Source organism: Protopterus annectens, chromosome 13.part0 (assembly GCF_019279795.1).
Source record: "Protopterus annectens isolate FY-2018-M chromosome 13.part0, PAN1.0, whole genome shotgun sequence".
In the NCBI taxonomy this organism is placed as follows: Eukaryota; Metazoa; Chordata; order Ceratodontiformes; family Protopteridae; genus Protopterus; species Protopterus annectens.
In genome coordinates, this window is record NC_056747.1 from 1,059,811,509 (window position 1) to 1,059,828,867 (window position 17,359).

At 42.6% G+C, this 17,359-nt stretch overlaps 1 protein-coding gene across 3 annotated transcripts in view; it reads right to left on the reverse strand.

The window, feature by feature from the left end:
• Positions 1-17,359, reverse strand: part of LOC122788117 (transcription factor CP2-like) — a 343,940-nt gene that overhangs the window by 221,629 nt on the left and 104,952 nt on the right. The window lies entirely within an intron of this gene.

Sequence of the window (17,359 nt, forward strand, 5' to 3'; positions counted from 1 at the left end):
ACAATGGCAGTAAGGGGAGAAGGTGTGCGCTTCCAGGTGCAGTGCTGGGGCGTCCAGGAGTCCAAGGTCATGGCAGGACTCCTTCTCAAAGACCATGATCAGAGACTGCTGCAGGGCCAGTACCAGGGCTCCCAGTATAAGGCGGAGGCCTGGGACTGTCTCAACCATGACCTCACCAGTGCCACTGGTATACCCCAAACTGGTGAGCAGGTCAGGCATCACTATGCTGACCTGAAGCAGCATAAGAGGGATCTCTTGGAGGAGTGGCTCCAAGAGGCTAGTGCATCAGGGGATGTTCCAGTCATGTGTAAGTATCACCCCACTATGTGTGTAATAATTGTCAGCTCAGGTATATTATGGATAGGTATGGTTAAATATTTCTCTTATGTCCCCCACAGCTGTAATGGAGTGGGCTGTGAACCAGGAGGCCCATGTCAGTTGCCTGGTGAGGTTGCGATGCGAGGCAGGTCAGTAATAATCATGCAATTACTGTCATAAAAACTAAAACTAAACATAGTAGTAAATTAATTGCCTGTATAAAACCTGTATAGTTCAAGACAAGTACTGCATACACTAGAGATTATGGTAGGAAGAGTCTCATATCGTTTGTTTGTCAATAAAAGTATAATAAACTGACAATAAAGGTCTAACTGCTGGACTGCATGTGTATACTCTGGTGTCATATGGTAATGTAAATTAGCAATCAAGTAATAGTACTGTAGTATTAAGCAATGTTACCCACACTGTGCACCATAAATTGAATATGTAGGAATGCCTGTATATGACAGGTGTAATTCCCAGAGGCCATTTAGTACAACTAAGAGACACATAGACAGAAAACAGGGAAAATGCAGACAACAAAACCCGAATAGCACATGCAACTGAGATGTGAACTGTTGTTTTTTTTTTTAGCATACACAGCCATGGTTCGAATACTGCCAGTGGTAGTACTCTGCATACAGAATCATACCCCACAACTGTACAGAAATGTCCAGAATGTCCAGTAAAGTGGCCCACGTCTGCTGCCTATCAACCTGTCCCCCTGGGAAATCAGTGGGATGATCCCAGCTGTATAGGCAGCAAACAGAAAATACAACCGATTGACACGCATCTATGAGAACAAAGCTGGCACACTAGCAACTCCCCATTACCTTATGAGACTAAGAAGCCACATATGTCCCATTTACACCCCATCTTGTCAAGCTGTGGCCAGAGTGTGTACAGTAACAGAGTGAGATGTATGTGCATAATAGTAATGTGGAATCACGTACTGTGTGTGGGAACATTCAGGTAGTGCTAATAAACATTTCTCCCACAGGTCTGTCAGATACCAACACTGTGCTGAGAAATACAAGAATGATACCCAGTACTGGTACTGTTTACATTGGTATTGTATGGTAATGCGACTGATGCAGTTGCTTTGAATAATGAGGTAAAACACATCACTGTCGCCCACACCGTCCTACAACATATAATTGTCTAGGAAATCTGTATAAGAGTATTGCAATACAAGGTCAGAATGCAAAAGCACAGGGGATTAATAAGACAGAAAGCAGATAGGAGATATACAGTAATATATATATATATATATATATATATATATATATATATATATAGCAGACACAACTGTGATTAACAGAATTTACGTTGTAGCAGACACAGCCATGGTCTGAATCCTGGGAGTGGATGTAGGCTGCATACAGAATCATACCCCACAACTGTAGAGATGAGGCCAGAATGTCCAGTATATGGGCCCATATCTGCTGTCTGTCACCACGGTAAGTCAGTGGGATGATCCCAGATGTTTAGTCAGCAATCAGGGAATACGAGTGATTGTCAAACACCTATGAGAACAAACCTGTCACTGTAGCAACCCCCAAAACTGTTAGGAGAGTAATATTTCAAGTATGTCCTATCTACACTCCCATGGTGTCAAGCTGTGACCAGGGTGTGTACAGTAACAGAGTGAGATGTATGTGCATAATACTAATGTGTAATCTATAAGTTTGTGTGGCAACCATCAGGTAGTGCTAACAAACATTGCTCCCACAGATACATTGGATATGAACACTGTGCTGAGAAATACAGACCATCATAACCTGTACTGGTACTGTTCACTCTGGTATTGTAAGGAATTGTGAGTGTTGCAGTTTCTCTGAATAATAAAGTATCACTGATCATTGTCACCCACACTGTGCTACAGAATATAACTGTGTAGGAAAGCATGCATATGTGTGTGTGAGGTCATTAAAGGTGGAAGAGGGCAATATTCTAGATATGTCCCGGTACACCAGCATATGGTCAACACATGGTCAGAGTCTGTGCAGAAAGAGTTGGATAGCTATGTGCACAACATCAACCTGGAATCTGGGAGTATGTGTAGAAACAATTAGTTAGTGTTAACAAACATTCCCTCCACATGTATACCAGGTAAGAGGTGTATACTGCAGGTAAAACCAGATCATGTGTAATGATGATGACAGCCATATCACTGCCCAAACTAAGGCTATAGGGTAGTGTAGTAAGACTTGTAAGGTACAGATAACAGCACTGACTAGGAAAGTAATGTGGACTGTAGGAATATACTAGTTTTTAATTTACAGCCCTCCTCCATATCTCCAACAATAATCAACATACCCACCCCAACTGGTATGTAATGTCACCTATGTTCTGATACTGTCCAATTGTTTGATAAATATATTAATGGTTCCCATGCATGTGCTATATTGAATTATTCCAACATTGGTGGCATGGTGCCATCAATGTACCTGCATGCTGTTCTTATTACCACTGTGGTCCCATATATGCATGTGTTCTGTTTGCTATGCAACTGTGCCTTATCTGGTGTCTGGGTTAATGGGAATATGAATGCATGCTGTTATACCTAATACTGGAATGTGTTGACTATTACTAACCCACATATGATGATGAAATCTAAACACTATAGCACGCTTGGGAAGGCCGGTCCCATTGGACCCACCTGTCCCACCTCAGCTGGCCGTGGCACCAGGCACCAACATGTCTGGGGCCCAACCCAGGACCTCCCTGTCCATTGGTCCTGCACTACCTTCGGGTGGAACCACCTTGGGGATGGGGCTCGCCCCCCCCTGGGAGTGGGAGCGAACTGGCACCTGTCACCCATCGCCAGGTCAGGGTCGTGGTGTGTAGGGAGATCTACCAGCAGTTTGGTGATGCTCTACGCCAGCTCAAGGGCCATGTATCATGATTAGAGAGTCAGTCTGGCTCTGTGACTCAGCCCCCAGCACAGCCACCTTCGGGGCTGTGAAGATGCAGTGGTGACTGCCTATGGGTGGGGACCTCAGTCCCACTGTTTCCACAAGGGGGCTCATGAGCTTCTGATTTCCCAATACCCCTCCCCATCAAGGTGTTTATCCACCACATGTGTCATATACCTACTACCCAAATACCTACTACCCCTTCCCAACATCCCACTCACTACTGAAAATAAAATAAAGGGAAATCTGTTTCCACAAAAAATCTTCCCCCATACATAGCTGTCCATTTGAGTGTCCAAATCTACATCCAAATTCACTGTATATGCACAGCTGTTGCTGTAGAAGAAATGGGCAGTTATGGACCCTCCCTACACCCTTCCTGCACATACCTGTCTATTTTCCTTACTGTCTTTCCCTCTTTGTGCCCCTTTTTTCACGACTTTCCTATCAACCCCTTTTCTTTTAAAGAAATTAGCACGGGGTAAGCAGCAGTAAGAACTTTTAAGCATCAGTAAGTGGGTTTAAGCCTGTTTACATGGGGGTAAGCAATGCCTACACAGGTTAAGCAATTTAGAAACTAACTGAGTATAAGAAACTGTAACCGGAAGTTAGCAGTGCTTACCTCTGCGGAAACCCACGCAAACCTGCTTACAACTGCTTTAAAGTGCCTTAATCACTCTGTATCCAACAGCCCATGTTCTGCCCAACAACAAAATAAACAGCCTCTGCAAGGCTCAAACCTGGGATGCTGCACATCATAGCCAAAGTGATTTACTACTAAGCCATGTTAGATATACATAACCCTGATGTTTTCAAAAACATATCATCCTGCCCAGTCTTTCAAGAGTACAGAGAATGTATTCCAAAATTTAGATGTATGTGTGTGTGTAAATCTAAACAGATACAGCATATCTATATATGTGTGTATATATACATATATATATATATATATATATAAATATATATAAAAATATATACGTATATGTAAATATATATGAACATATATACATGCAAATGCCTATATCTATAGATATTATGTCTAAAGCTATATGTCTAAATATATATGACAGTTTATATATATATGTCAGCAGATATATATATATATATATATATATATATATATATATATATATTCACTTCAGAAGCTCGAATCCCCAAAATCTCGAATTTCATATAACTGAGACCAAAAGATCGAGTTTTGGAACTTGAACTTCTGAAATGAAACCGTAAAAAAAAAAAAAAAAAAAACTCAAACACCGCTTTTGCAGGGGCTTACTTGCACTCCCACCCCGTACTTAAATATACCAACTCCGAGATCGCGCTACACTGGGGAAAAAGGAAATCTCCCATTTTGCTCTGTATGCAGAAGCGCAAAAAGGGAGATTTCACACTTCCTGTCAACACCGCAGAAAGGATAAAAACATTACATGCACACAGACCGTACAGGAATCCTTGCCTCTGTGTGCACGTAACGTTTTAATATAAGTAAGGTCTTATTTTTTAACACTTTACATATTCGATTTACTGAAATCTCGATCATATGGTTTCGACCATATGAAATTCGAGATTTCAGTAATTTGATTATGTGAAGTGTTCCCATATATATATATATATATATATATATATATATATATATATATATATATATATATATATATATATATATATATACACATATATATATATTTATAGGTATATACGGACATACATCTGTAGATAACAATGGGGAAATAACAAAAACATATATGCCCACATGCAACGTTAATGGGGTTGAGAGGCCCCAAACAATATATGTGTTGTACGAGTAGGTATACCCCCCACAGCCAAACATGTCCCCCCTGCAATACACTACCAAGTGTTGCAGGTCCCATAACCAGGACCAGACATGACATGGGCAACCCTAGGATACATATACAGACACATTTATGGAGATACAGACATATATGTGTATATATATATATATATATATATATATATATATATATATATATACATATATATAAATATATATGTAACTACACATACACACGCAGAGATATGTACAGTAAGTTACATATGTAGTATGTGCACACAATATGGGACAGCCACTATTCCTACAGTTACCACCTTACCAACTGGAGATTGTATGTGCCACCCATACAAATGACATTCATTGCCTGCAATATATACCCACAGACATATCAAAGGATATAACACACAGGTGTGCATAAATGGGAAAGCTTTATTTGTGTACTATTACAGTTGTATATGCCATGTCGTATAGCTGTTTAGACATGGACATCCATATAAACTGAATAATGCAACTGTAAAACAATTATACTAAATCGGTAGTATGGGAAAGTTAACAGATATTGCTGTCCAGGCCAAGGCCATCAAGTAGTATAATAGTAAAGGCAGACTGGGCCACAGGATACCAAACAATCAACGGTAAGTAATGCAGGTGTATAGTTCAGCAGCCTCTATCTACACTCTGTAGACAATCCCTAGGGGGTAAAGACTTCAGTTGACACAATGGGATGTAACTGTTACATAACAAGGCACAACTGACACCATCACAAGCACACTGACAAACAGAACAGTCTGTATGGCAAGTGGCAGTAAGCCTGCATTTAACCAAGGTAGATTATATGGTAATGTACATCCATATACTTTAAGGCAGCTCACCCCTGATGGTCTTCAGGACTTTGGGCTTTCAGGATTCTTTTGCGCTCCCATACACATATATGTATACATAGATATATGTATACATAGATATACATATATGTATATATAGATATATGTATATATAGCCATATATGTATGCACATCCTATGTGTACAGATACGCCTATTTATGTTGGTATATATGTAGATATCAATAACTATATGTGCATACATATCTATTCTGATATACCTACTACTGTCAATATATATGTAGATATACATACGTATATGTGCATATGTATCTCTATCTGTATATGTGTAGACATATATTGCTCTGTACATGTATATATCTGGGTGTTTATTTGTATATCTATGTACACGTACATATCCATATATGTATGTAGATATGTATATCTATATGTCTATATAGATATCTGGATAAGTATATGTACATATATCATCATCATATGTCCTGAACATGGAGTGTAGCCCTACCTCAGCCCCTGTAGTCCCAATGTTGTAGTGCAAGGGGATGTCAGGTATGTATAGCAGGTATACTTGTAGAGTATTGCTACTGTAATAGGGATTGTCTTCACAGACATGGTGTGTGTGGGAGGTCACATCTGCTTTTAACATGTGCACCATTGGGTATTGACAGACATCCTAAGGACATCATAGTACAGTACCACTGCTAGTACGTAATGCTCCTGTGGACTACAGCAGAGATAATGGCTAATATATGTGGACAGTCTGACACACTCTGGACAGTCCAGATGTAGACAGATAACCCCTTAGGGAAAGACATATGGACCATTCCTAACAATGTGGATGTTAACAGCCATGTAGGTGGGTGTAACATGTAACTACTGGTATACATTTGCCACCATAGATTATGCATTCACACATCCCTGTCTGTCCTGCCACATAATAACCATTGGTAAGGAGGTGCCATGGCCACATACCACCCACTAGATACTGACATACATCTGTACAGCATACCACTACTCTGTCTGACATACATGACTGTTATGGTGGCCCAGCAGCAGTACATCTGGCAAGTAACTGGACATTATATCTCACTGGGTAAGTACACTAAGCTGCTAGGCATGTTAACAAAGCACTGTGCAGGCTACAGGCAGACCGGGTCAACACTGGCCTACATTTCTTATGGGGGAATGCACATGTACCTGCACATAGATAGTAGGCTGTACAGACATGCCACAGCACAGAGTAACATACACCTATGTGTAAGTGCATCACCATAACCAATGTGAACACAGCCAAAGCTACATATGGCATGCTAGCATATTATTACAGTATATGGACTCTCTGTTCAACACCAACCTCATATGTGCCACCCACACACAAACCCTACATATACTGGTCCACTACACAGTGTGGTCCACTGCCTGTCTGTGGTATGGGACATGTGCGTGTATGGCCATACAAACATGTAAGCCGATAGGGTAACATACAGTGGAGCATCATGTAGCATCAGATAGAACAGGACCAAGAACAATGACATCTACCACAGTCTGTACACAGGCCAAGGTACATATAAACAATACACACACTGCCGATGATCACCATAAGTACACAGACCTCAGTACTGTACACACAGCCACAGGATGTCCAGGTTATGTCATGAAATATAACCCCTACTATACATTACATGTGTAGCAGTCTGATCTTTCACTGACTTGTTACCAGATATGATGTCACTAATTATGGTGTACAGTACATATGCACCCCTTACTGCATGACATATGTGCAATGGTTGTCAGGGTTGAGGCTGGAAGCAAATACACAGGGCCAGTATTGACATGTTGCTGTGATAACCTCATACATTTACTGTTGTAACAGGGTTTGTTGCACCATATATCCTATGAGGGATATGAAGTCAGTAACTCTCACGGCTTTCACCATCTACAGACTGCAATCCTCACACTACCTTCTGCAGTTCACAGATAGGTGCTCTGTGGGTAACACCTGAAACAAAAGGCACCACACAATGGCCAGTCTGCAGATGGCCCTACAGATTGGTGTCCCCTCATTAACATAGCACTGACATGGTAGGTATGTAAACATGTAGGACTGCCATAGCCACACACACCCTGTTAAACCAACATTACTCCAAATGCAGTATAGCAGCACTTACAGTCTGTAGTCAGGTCAGGCACATATCCCTCCTGTGTGTTGGCTTGTTTCCACAGTGTATGTTGTTAGAGGCAAACCCCAATCCATCTGAGATGCTGTTTGCCAAACAACAGATCGAGTTCCTGCTCACAGTGAATGAACGGCCCACCACCAACATGATGTTCCTAGATATTGGTGTGTGTTTCCATGCACTTGATTGTGGAAATGTTACTACAGCTGTTCAGTTTCACTGTATGTATTTTTACTTTTAGGTATTTGACACCCTGTCCATAGTTATTGACATTTTTGCTTCAGACACTGTCACCTCTTGGTGTTGTGAGCAGTAGTCTGTTGTTATATTTGTACTCATTTTATACTTATTATTATTATTACGTTCTTTTCTTATTTTATACTCCAAGCATATATTTAAAACTACGTTTTCCTACATTTATGCTTTTCATTCAGTATTTCTGTACTTTATGTTAGAGTACAGTTTTGCATTTTGTTTTTTTATCAAATGAAAGTTTTAAACAGAAGTTTTAAATTAATGATTTTATTTTGCTGACATGAGCTTTTTTAACACAAGAAAAATGTTTTTGATGCAGAACACTTTTAATTATTTAACTTAGTATTTAATTAGTTAATTGAATGGTGGCTGAATCCAATTACTGTACTTTGCTTTGGCGCCTTTTTCATTTTAAAACTGTGTATGAAGTTTTTTTTTTTGTCTGATGAAGTCTTCCAAAGGTGGAAGACGAAAAGCGCTTCACATTAAACTTTTTTGGAGTTATTCTAGCCAGATCGGAGCATGCTTCGGTATGGCAATGGGGGTTGTAGTGAGTGAGAATGTGGTCATACGCATCATACACCACACACACAGACACGGGTGCCAGTACTGACATGCATGTGTGCACTGCTTCACGGGTGTGTTGTGGTTGACGGTGCCAGATGGCTATACAAGGCTAGGTGATGGGTATACCTTGGCATCAGGCCACATGACAATGGTCTGCATTGTGGCTCAGGGGAGTAGTGTCTGGAGTTGCCCACACAGGTGGGTATTGTATTCACCATCCAGTCACCTGGGTGACTATTGCGTGTGGCCAACGCTGTTCATTGCTTGCCATGTATGTGTTCCTTAATCCATGATATGGACAGTGTCTGGGATGTGCAAACCTCCCACATGCATGTACAGTGACATGTGGAACTGTACCTGGGGTGTTTGGCCCATGTTGTGTACACAGATCGTTATCATCAGATGTGCCAGTCCTGGTCTCATGTGGTGGTAACTGTTCAGGGACAGAAGGTTTGCCCTGCACCTAGATTGATAGCAAGATATCAGTATTTCCTGGTGTCAGTGGCATCTGTACATACAGGGCTTGTGTTTCAGGCATGTTATGTCCTTTGTGGGTCACATTTGATGGCATCACAGGTGTTGCAGGTGTCCATTGGGGAACATGGGGGAGGTGCACTGTTGGCATGTACATGCCTATTGGATTGATGGACAGGGTGCCATGCCTTCTGTAGCCCACTGAAATCACACCATGGTTACTATCAGTGGGCAATAAGCAGGGTACTACCAACATAGCGACTGTTGCCTAAGCAAGTGTGTGTGTATGAGACATGGGTTGAGAGTGTACCCTGGGTAATACAAGGGTTGCTAACATTGTTCAGCTGGCATTGATGTCACATTTAGGGGTATGGATTTGCACCCCAGCCTCTACGCTATTTCACATCTTTTATCCCAGTACAGTGGACATTGTGATATATACTTGGCCCACCATATAAGAAGTTTGCAAAACCCGCTCCACATTGAGTCCAGTTGTTACACACTCACAGCCACTGCCACACAGGATATGAATCTCACACACACACACACACACACACACACACACACACACACACACACACACACACACACACACACACACACACACACACACACACACACACACACACACACACACACACACACACACACACACACACACACACACACACCTGTCATGTCTGGGATTAGAACTCCTACCTAACTAGTATATTACACTATAGCACTACATCATTATAGGATGTGCCACAGAGATTACACAAACATAGAAACACACACAAAACATCCACAACTGCCACATGTGGGGATAGAACCCCTACCAGAGTTCTATATCACACTACAGCATGATGCTGTTGTAGGATGCACCACAGAGATTACTGGAGTGCCTCTTCTCCAAAGGTGTATTTCACAGTGAATGACATCAGCAGGATTGCCAAAGTAGGGCATTTGAATTGTAGTGAGTGTGACTAGCCTAAATGCATTGCTCCTTACACAAACATAGAAGCACACACAAAACATCCACGACTGCCATGTGTGGGGATAGAACCCTTACCAGAGTTCTATATCACACTACAGTATGATGCTGTTATAGGATGCACCATGGAGATTACTGGAGTGCCCCTTCCCCAAAGGTGTATTTCACAATGAATTACATCAGCAGGATTGCCAAAGTAGGGCATTTGAATTGTAGTGAGTGTGACTATCCTAAAATACATTGCCCTATTGCCCTCTACACACACACACACACTCACACACACACACACACACACACACACACACACACACACACACACACACACACACACACACACACACATACACACAGTTGCTAAGTCTGGGATTAGAACTTCTATCTAACTAATTTATCACACTACAGCAGTACACAGATATAGGATGCTCTATGGAGATTACTGCGCTACAACCTTCCCAGAGGTGTATTTCTAGGTGGATGACATCAGCAGCCTTGTCAAAGTAGAGTATTGAATTGTAGGGTGTGTGACTACACAAAAAGCATTGCTCTCTACACAAAGTCAGACACACACACACACACACACACACACACACACACACACACACACACGCACACACACACACACACACACACACACACACACACACACACACACACTTGTCAAGTCTGGGATTAGAACTCCTACCTAACTATTTTATCACACTACAGCAGTATGCAGTTATGGCATATGCTACAGAGATTACTGGACTACAACATGCCCAGAGATGTATTTCTAGGTGGATGACAGAAGCCTTTTCAAAGTCGAGCATTTGAATTGTAGGGAGTGTGACTACCCTAAAAAGCATTGCTCTCTACGCAGACAGACAGAGACACACACACATACACACACACACACACACACACACACACACACACACACACACACACACGCACACACACACACAGTTGCCATGTCTGGGATTGGAACTCCTACCTAACTAGTTTATCACACTCCAGCAGTACGCAGTTATGGGACACTCCACAGAGATTATTAGGCTACAACTCTCCCAAAGGTGTATTTCACAGTGGATGATCTCAGCAGGCTTGTCATAGTGGGGCTATGGGGAGGGCAGTGTGTGTGCATGGGACATAACCCATTCATCTAGAGGTTGACACACCACATGCGGGCACACACAGGGTCAGATGTCAGAGGTACGTGTATACAGCTGATGGATGACTACTTCCTTGCACAGTCATGTTGCACAGCTAGCACGTGACCACATAGTCTGTAATGCTGACAGATACCAGTGGCTAGTATCTACAGTGAGTGACATCTGAACCTCATGTGGTTGTGGGCCTTTGACTGTGTGCTGGGTGGGACAGGCCTGGATGGCTCCTTGGCACAGTCACCCTCTTCCACACATCTATGTATGTCTACCTTTGGCTTATTATAGTGTGTTGTCCTTAGATATATGTCTGTATTCCTATCCACTGTGTGTGCAAAGCATGTGTGGTGCATACTGAGGAGTGCCTGCACTAACATCTGCGACTGCCAGATATGTCTGGTCCACTGGTGTTTGCAGACATGGCCTTCATATGTATAAGTGTGTGAGCATGCCCAGCATGACCTTTCAGTATGTTGTTGACTGACATTGCCTTCATTTCTCTAAGTGTGTGAGCATGCCCTGTGTGCCCATCTGTATTGAATATGTGGATCAAGTCCAGGTAGTTTGTACTGCAGTGCTGACCTTTGTGTTGTACACTGACAGGTAGCATACTGTTTCTGCAGGGTATCCGTCGATCATTTGGCATTGACTGTTACTACATTTCTACATAGGATGGGGGCACACATCTGACTATTTCTACATTTCTACACAGGATTGGGGGGGCACACCTGACTCTTACTACATTTCTACGTAGAATGGGGGGCACACCTGACTATTTTTACATTTCTACACAGGATTGGGGGGGCACACCTGACTGTTACTACATTTCTACGTAGGATGGGGGGGTGCACCTATTTCTACATTTCGACACAGGATTGGGGGGCACACCTGATTGATACTACATTTCCACGTAGGATGGGGGGGCACACCTGACTATTTCTACATTTCTACACAAGATTGGGGGGCACACCTGACTGTTACTACATTTCTACGTAGGATGTGGGGGCACACCTGACACTTGTACACATTTGTTATGACTGTACTGGTATGTCAGGTACTCCATTTCATTCTGTAGTCTTACCTATCATGCTGACTAGAGGCATACCAGTGTACTACAGATCTTAGATTTGATTTACCTGCATGTTATTTTCTGACTTCCTACCCTTCATAACTAACGCCCCACTGCCTGACCTGCTGCAGTCTGTCTGTGTAGGCCTGGGGGGGGGGGGGTTACAACCTATTTGGTGGAACAGTTGCATATTGCTGGCCAATGCCTCATGGGTGTTGGGGAAATATATGTGCTCACGAACATCATTCAGAGGCCATAGCACAGCCTTTGTTTGTGTTTGTCTACACCTGTCCTGCTGGCTGTGACTATTGTTGGGTATGTGAACCCCCCTGACTAGCATATGTGAGTCATTTACCTTGTGGGTGTCCCAGTACTGAGGGTGGTGCTGCAGGGATGCCTATGTCGGATGCACATAGTACACTCCCTACACATGGTTGAGCACAGGTAGTGTAATGTTTGGCATCCCTTTTACTGTATGTGAGAGTCAGAAAGAGGTGTTATTCCCTGGGTCGCTCCTGTGTCAGTGTATGTGCTATGTATTGACTCTTTGCCAAGGCCAGGCCATACTGGACATGCCTCCTTTTGCCTACTGGGGCAGGCTCAGGTTGTTCCTCCTCTGAGACACTCTGTGCCTGTGCAGGCCTTGGCAATGGTGGGGGGCTGTGTGGCCCTGCCCCGTGCTGTACTTGCGTAGCATGGCATATATGAGGACAATTTGGGTACATGCAGCTGATGAGTACTGCAAGGCCCCACAGGATGTGTCCAAGCACCAGAACCATGACTTGAGCATCCCAAACACACGCTCTACAATAATTCTGGTCTGTGCGTGTGCCTCATTATGGAGTTCTTGTTCAGGTGTGTGTGCATTTCTGATGGGTATCATCAGCCATGGCTCCAGTGCGTATAAAGCATCCCCCACTAGGTGACAGTGAGGGATGTCCTCATTGGCAAAGCTCTGGTACAGCTGCGTCAGATGACAGATGTGGGAATCATGATATCTTCCAGGGCAGCCAGCATACACATTCATTATTATGCCCTGGGCATCGCATATGACCTGGCAGTTGATGGAGGGGAAGCCCTTGTGGTTGATGTAGACCCTACCCCGCTCACCGGGTGGTGCTTTGATGCATATGTGCGTGCAGTCTATAGCACCCACTACCTCAGGGTATTTTGCTATTTGGTGGACCAGTTTCATATTGCTGGCCAACGCCTCACGGGTGTTGGGTAAATATACGTGCTCACCAACATGTGCTGACATGGCATCCAGGAAATGGTGGAGTACTCTGGATGCTGATGCCTGTGAGATCCCCATCATATCCCCAGTTGGCCTTTGGAAGGTACCTGTAGCTAGTATTCTTAGATCTACACATGCTTTGGTATCCACTGGGATGGGTTCCCCTCTGTTAGTTCTGTGTGTGAAGCGTGGCCGGCACAGCTCAACAATTTGCTGTAGGAGGTCCCTGTCCACCCTATAGCGCTCCACTATCTCCAGCTCATGCAGCTCCTGGTAGGTTACCCTGGGTCTGTACACTCTTCTCTGTCTCCTCACTATGGGTTGGTCAACAGCATTCACATCCTCACCACCCTCAGTCTTTTCCACAAGTTGTATGATAGCTATTGCAGCCCCTATAATTTTGCTGTTGTGAGTGTTAAAAGTTCCCCGCTTGTTTACACCGGTGGTGTAGAGTGTGGGAAAGACCAGACGGGAAGGTGTCTGCAGAGTTTATAGTAGTGTTCTGGGCTGGGCTGGTCTGCTGCCTGTGCAATTGGCTGATTCTGATACATTTCACCTGCCAGCTATGCTAGTTCTCCTAGATTACCTTCCTACTGCTGTTTTCCCCTCCAATTGCCTTCCTGTTTAAGCCCAGGGGTGTGCTACACAAACAGAGTGCTCAAATGTGCACAGAGCTGCTATTTCCTGGTTTAACTTTTTTTTAAACCTTTAAACCTGGAACCTGGTGAGTGGCTCGCACACCCGCTTAGGCAATGTACAGAGTGCTAGGCAGAGTCAGACACACCCCCTTGCTTAGCTGTGCTTAGCTAGGAGCAAACCTGAGCCACAGGGCTCCAATCCCCTTACAGTATGCCTGACACCCCCCCATGATGTCAGCTAACTCCTAGGCTTGCACCAAGCTATTCCTACTCTTATACTGTTGGGACCTGACTAGCATGCTGCGGAAAACTGGGATTTACTATCATTCTCCTCATTTGCATAGGATTGCCTGCTAATGCATAGTTACATATTTCACACTGAGCCTCCCCCATTAGCAACCACTACTCACTGGCCATGTTGTCTTCTGCCTGCTTTTGACTTGCATGGCAGAATAGTGATTTTAGTTAGAATGCTTATCTTAGGCTTATTTTGTTATTCCCCCCCCCGATCCCGTTTGCGTGCCGCTGCTCTATGCTTAAACAGCCGAGATTGGCTAAAAAAATAAAAATAGATTTTTTAATTTTTTTATGTTGTTTGCAATGCCAATGACCTTATACATGGCCATTGGAATGCTTCCTGACTGATATGCAGCCTTTATTTGGAGCTGTTATGGCTCCATTTTGGATTTTGCAGAAATGGACTCGGTTACTAACCGAGTATATTTCTGCAGATTGCACTAGCTCTGTACGGCCGGTTGCAAGCTTCCTGGATCGCAAATTCACCTCATTTGCATGTATTTCTCCTGCAAATGGGGTGATTTGCATACAGGGGCTTAGTCTGTGCAGGAGCACTCGTGCATGCCCCTGCAGGTTGTTCTTGGATCACACGGCAAACATATTGCCTGCTAGAGATCCTGCACTGATTCTGCACGCCGTGAAAGGCATACAGAATCTGGGGGTATATTTACATTGTCAGGGAGATGAAACTACTGAACATGTGTTTTTGAAATGTAAAAGTGTAAAACAGTTATGGGAAAACCATGTAAAGAAGAGTTTTTCAAACATATAAAAGAAGTGGATAAAATAAACATAGACATTCTTAAATATGGATATTAGAAGAACAGAAGAAAAGAATATGTTAAAATAATAGATAAAGTTATTTTATGCCACATGGGCTATATGGAATGAAAGAATAAATGAAATTATGTTTAATGGTAAATAGATTTTAGCAATAATATTAAGTACAATCATATGCTGGTTATGGAAAAGGGAATGGGGGTCTAATACGGATGAAAATTTAATATGATTGTAAGGACAATTAGGAACATGTATATCTATATATTTGTAAATAAGAGTTCTTTTTGTATATAGACAAGGGACCCCTACTTTTTTCAGTCAATGCCATGAGATCTTTTACATCCACCTAAGCTACCACCAACTGAAGCAGATCGGGCCTCAGATTAACATCTCATCCAAGGATGACACACTAATGAGTGCAGCATCCCCATATGTCGCACTGTAGTGTCAGCAATTGATCTACCCGATGTGGTAATAGAACCCATGGTGTTCTGCACCAAAGGTGAGTGTACTACCTGCTGCACCACTGACACTATAAAAAAATAAATGTTTTTTCAGGGGGGCAGTCACTGCAGCCCCTCCCCCCATGTGAGGATTGTACTCTTCATACTAACACTTACATTAATTTCATAGCTGGTCTATCATGGAGAAATGAGAAAAACCCCAAAAAGTGCAAAAATGACTTTCTCAAGTATGATCTTGCTTTGCAGCCACATAATAATAAATGATTCCTGGAAATCATTTTTTGGAGATTTGGGATTGGGAAATATGATTCCGAGAATTACATTCATCAAAATGCAGGGCTCATTTTTCTCCTCTTCCACATATATCAATGTATACACCTTTCATACACCCTTGTTGGGGGGTTTGGTCCAAAATGTATCTTCCTACAAACAAACAATATGTATACTCTCTTTCTGCATATAGACCACAATGCTTTCTCTTCAGACTGTGGGGATATGTTTGGCACTTGATTTAAGGAAAACTGAACACAGGCAAAGGCAGAGAGTATTATGCCACTAACAGTTAATCACTAGGTTCAGGGTTGTAAGAAAACTTCTAAGTCATTATTTGGGTCAAATTTTATACTTCACTGGTACCTCTCACTGAGTTTATGCAGCCTGTTAACTAACTTCAGCACCTCACTTCTTACTGGATCCACTGCCACACTGTGCCATCTGTAACACTCATTTCAGGTAAACTCAAAGGAACAGGTCTTTTCCAAAAAAGGATCTTGTCTGCCTGCAGACCACAAATTGTTTCTCTCAGATGAATTCAACTGTCAGCTTGAATGTTCACAGCAGTTATTATTACTAACTTATTATTACTAACTTCATCCAACTAGGCACAGATTACAAAAAAAATGCACATTTCAAGTTGGGAGATTGAAACCTGACTTCTTAACATGAGCACATTGCCTCACTTCCTCACTTCCTGCTGTTTCTGTAGGCCTCACACCATTATTTCACTGCTTATCCATAATATCTCACTGCTTTTGCATAGACATTTCCTGTGGTCGCAGAAAGCCTTCAACACAAACAGAACTATTGATCTATATATTTGTTTGTTTGTCTATGTCTCTATCTATCTGTCCACACACACGTGTGCGTACACTCACACACACACACACACACACACACACACACACACACACACACACACACACACACACACACACACACACACCCACGGGGATGCTTTATTATGCCATACATGCAATATATGCATGCATACACACACAACTGTTAAACTGGTTAAAACAGTTTCTTTTCCATAAGCCAGACATGGTCCACTAAGAAAAAGTAACTGTTTTCAGGAGGTACCTGATAGCTTTGGTTTGGTTAAGTTATTAATCCAAGGGACAAAAATATAAGCAGATAATGGA